The following is a 4,275-nucleotide window of genomic DNA, read 5'->3' as shown; positions in this document are numbered from 1 at the left end:
CGCCCCGACGCTGCCCCGCCGCCCCGACGCCGCCTCGACCCCGCCCCGCCGCCCCGACATCCTTGGTGGGAGCCCCTACATTGCCGAATTCATCGTCGTCTTCAACCTATAGTCATCGGCGCGTCCGCGATGATTGTCGCCGTTCTGCTGCTCCTAAGCCACCAACGGGCCATCGTGTGCCTCCTCGGTGAGGCACTCAACCATTCCCTTCTCCTTCCCATGCGGAACCACCGTCGTATTCGTCGCTCTGTTCGAAGCCGAAGCCATCGTCCGCCATGGCCAGAGCTCGTCGTGGCCGTGCTTTTTCCCCGCGTCTCTGGCCGCCCCAGTTCGCCCCCTCGCGCGTGTGCACCTGCCCACGGCCGCGCCCCGCCCGCTACCTTGCAACAGCTGCTGCTGCGCGCGCCTGTAGCCGCCACTGCCGTGTCTAACAGCTGCTGCTGCTACTAGACATTGAATCGTGCTGCTTCCTTCTTCAGTTAACCCAAGTGTCAATTTTTTTTCAGTTTCGTCAGAATAAAAATGTACAAGGAGTCATTCTGTCCAACTCTGCTGAAAAATAGTTTTCTTGAGTTTTGATCGTCAAGAGGACTCATCTTGTAAACGAACTCGTGCTGATAGTTGCAGCTTGCATTAGCTACAGTTTCAAGTCTTGTGGTTGTGATTACTTGACTACCTTTTTGGTTTTCTGGAAACACGCAGTGAATAATTTCCCATACTGATTCATCCCATATATCATCAATGACAAAGAAGTACCTAAAAAAGTTTAACATCAAGCATGCACTCTGCTCTTTTGTGTGATATGGGACTTGGGACTTGGGAATTGGTTCTTTCTTACTACAGTCTTGCTGCTATAGTATGGCTCTGTTCTTGGTGGAGTACAATTTTGTATAAAATGAAATGCAAGGTTGCTGATACTGTAACCCAGATCACACAGATCAATTTTTTTTCAATTTATGCAACTATAAGAGTACAATTTTGTATAAAATGAAATGCAAGGTTGCTGATACTGTAACCCAGATCACACAGATCAATTTTTTTTCAATTTATGCAACTGTAAGAGTACCAACCAGATTACACAAATCATTTTTGATCTGCAAGGTTGTTGTTGCTGTGATGGAGTGACTCTGTAAGATGGAGTACATGAGTACTGTAGTAGTAACTCTTGATTAATTATGGCGTTGTGTGTCATAATTTGCTAGGTTGCATGGCATGTGCTGGATGAAGCTTATGGTGTAGTATCTTAATTGACTGATGTTGATGAACCTTTCCTGTACATATTTGGTTTGGTTGATTGCCTGGCATGAGCTAGATGAAATGATCTATTTCTCCTGATGTGAAATGATCCCTTTCTCCTGAAATGTTGATTAATTTCCGTTTCGGTTGAGAATGGGGCACTCCTAGGTCAAGAAAATTAGCAAAGGTCATGCCCAATTTTCTTGACCTAGAAGGTGCCCGATTCTCAACTGAAACTTTTATTTGTGAGCCTTGAGAAGATTAATTAATTTGCTTTAGTGGTTGGATTAGTTTAGTATTTTTTTCACACACTCAGACACCCTTGCTTGCCATGTGTGTGAGAGAGATAGTGAGAGGAGACAAGAAGAAGGGGGTTAGGAAGATGTTGCCTGCTCATCAAAGCTAACCATCTCCCCCTTTTCACCCCTTTTCCTTTGTCTTTTGTGGGTTGCAAGGAAGCTACTGTCTTAGCTAGCTTAGCTTGTGCACAAATACCAGTGTTACAACCTTGTATCTTTGCAGCAACCAACTTTCTAGACACACCCCTGCATCATGCAACAGTGCCTTCAAGATCCAAGGCAATATCACAAACATCATAGGCAATTTGACCAAACTCACAACCTTGTATCTTTGCAGCAACCAACTTTCTAGACACACCCCTCAAGAACTAGGTTACCCTGAGAACGTGGACTTGGACCTTAGCAACAACACACTAACAGGTTCTATCCCAAAACACCTAGGCAATATCACAAACATCTCTCAATTGTTCCTTGACAATAACCAACTTTTTGGCGACATTCCTCGAGAATTAGGTTATTTGGTCAACTTAGAGATCTTGTTCCTTGACAATAACCAACTTTTTGACCAAACTTTGTTCCTATTTATAGAGAAACATGGCCAACAACGATGAGGCCGGGGGTTCGGGCGGCAAGAAATTCTGGGAGCTGTCCCAGGAGATGGAGGAACAACCTCACTTGTATGAGGACGCCGCCTTCCCCACCGATCCTGAGACCACTGATGGTACCACCGAGGATGACCCCACTGATGCCACCACTGATGGTGCCGCCGAGGATGCCACCACTGATGATGGCGGCGCACGCACAGATGGCAGCCAACCGAAGAGGCAACGGAAGGACCGGCGCCCGACCGTGCTCCGCACCCTCAAGGAGGAAGTTACTGAAGTGGACTCCAACGGGAATCCAACGGCGCCCGAACGAATAGTCAAGGGGTACTCGCTTCAGCTCGGGTGCATTCTCCGGAGCACCGTCTCGATCAACACCGAGAACCTCAGGCATCCTGACCAAGGGAATTTGCGCAACCTCCTCTTCACGAAGCTGCACGAACGATACAAGTTCCCCACTGAATTTGAAAACACAAGCCTCAAAGGGAATAAAGTGAACAATGCTGCCCTCACGAAGATGAGCACGGCCCTGTCTACTTGGAAAAGCAATGTGAAGAGAATGATCGAGAAAGGTGAGAGTTATGAGAAGATCAAGGAGAAAAATCCTTCGATCACCGAAGATGACTACAACGACTTCAAGATCAATTGCTCGAGCACCGCAAGCTCCGAATCAAGTAGGTGGGGGAAAGAAATGCGGGAGCTGAACTTAGGGGAACACACACTCGATCCCGGCGGTTACAGAGTGGCGGAGCCTATATGGCACAAGGAGGAGGCGGACCGTGCCGAGCAAGGCCTACCGCCCCTCTTCGATAAATACGGTGACAAGCAGACCAGGAACTTTGTCAGGGCCCGGTACAAGAAGGACCCGAAAACAAAGGAGCTTACCACGGATCCGAAGACCAGGGCGCTTGAGCTTGTTCTGGTAAGGAATACACCCCCGCGTAATTAGCTCCATATGGTTGCATTCTAATTAATGAAGCCAAATTTCTAAATGGTTCACATTCCTTCCACAGGCGACTGAAAGCAGTAGCGCGGGGTCGACTAAGAGCAACCCTTGGGACACCACTCTAAATAGGGCGTTGAATGTAATGAAGAACAAGGATAAGCTTAGTAAGCCGACGTCAGCTGGTCGTGTGGCCGGCAAAGGCTTGTTGACAAAATGGTCGTCATACTATAACACTGGTGGGCGAAAGGAGAAAAAGACCAGCTCGGAAAGCCAGGCGCGCGAGGTTCAAGAACTCAGGGCACAGGTGGCGCGGATTCCGGAGATTGTCCAAGAGCAAGTGCAACAACAACTCGGAGCGACGATCACCGCCATTGTGCCTACCTTGATCCAGGGGATTAGTGCGTGGATTGCGGGCGGCCAACAGGGGCCGCCCCCGATTCCTAGCTTCACGGCCAGCAACTCGCAGAACGCGATGGCGGGGCCATTGGTGTCTCCGGCGGAGGCGGCATTGGTGTCTCCGACGCGGGCACGGGAGCTTAATGCACCCGGGTGTACGTCGGCCGACACCTCTGCAGCAAGCGGCCCCTCCGTCAACTGCACGCCCGCCGTTGGCGGTGCCTCGACATTAGCCGAGCTCGACGCCATCATCATGGTAACTAATTAAGCCTCTCTCGGCCGAGGACTTCATCTCCTTGCCTTTGACTGGGCATCCCTGACGCCCTACATGTTTTCGCAGGGCGCCGCCGATGTTCCGTGCACTCTCATGCACTTCGTGAACAACGAGTTGGTCGATGTCGCCAAGGGCAAAATCGTTCAACCGGGCAACCCCTTGTTCCACGGTACCCAGATGCCACCCAACTTGTTTAGGGTTCAACTGGTTCGGGTGCTACCAGGCTGCGACGAGTTGTTACCTCCGATTCGACCCGTCGGGGCCGACGATGATGATGTGATGACCCTCAGCGCCTGCCTGAGCTGGCCCTTGCTTTGGCCGAAGAGCCAGATTCATTTGGGGGCGGGAGACACCACCCCAAAGAAAACACCGCCAGTCGTGCCGGCGCCAAGTCGGCCCCATGGCAAGACCGCCGCAACGGTGCCAGACATCCCTATGCCACTGGATCCAAACATGCATATGGCACAGGATCAGAACGACGACGACGATGATACATTTGCCAACGTCGATCAGTACTTTGCC

This window comes from Triticum dicoccoides, chromosome 1A (assembly GCF_002162155.2).
Source record: "Triticum dicoccoides isolate Atlit2015 ecotype Zavitan chromosome 1A, WEW_v2.0, whole genome shotgun sequence".
In the NCBI taxonomy this organism is placed as follows: Eukaryota; Viridiplantae; Streptophyta; class Magnoliopsida; order Poales; family Poaceae; genus Triticum; species Triticum dicoccoides.
This window is presented reverse-complemented; position numbering follows the sequence as displayed.